We start from the raw sequence: 253 nt of genomic DNA on the forward strand, positions 1-253 counted from the left end.
GTACTCGGTGGTGCGGCATCCGTTGTCCAGTGCATGTTTGTTTGGCTGACCACAGATATTTACAACTGACCTAAAAATTTCAAAATCTGAATAACCTGAAAAGATGTCTTTGCCACAATAAAGCTTTGCCAAAACACACGCAACCGCCCACATGTCCATGCTCTCATTTTGTTGAAATCCTATGTAGACCTCTGGGGCCCTGTATTTTGGAGCCTGAAATAAATCCTCGTCAGATAATTCAGATGTTGAATGA

Source organism: Austrofundulus limnaeus, unplaced genomic scaffold, assembly GCF_001266775.1.
Source record: "Austrofundulus limnaeus strain Quisiro unplaced genomic scaffold, Austrofundulus_limnaeus-1.0 Scaffold89, whole genome shotgun sequence".
Lineage (NCBI taxonomy): Eukaryota > Metazoa > Chordata > Actinopteri > Cyprinodontiformes > Rivulidae > Austrofundulus > Austrofundulus limnaeus.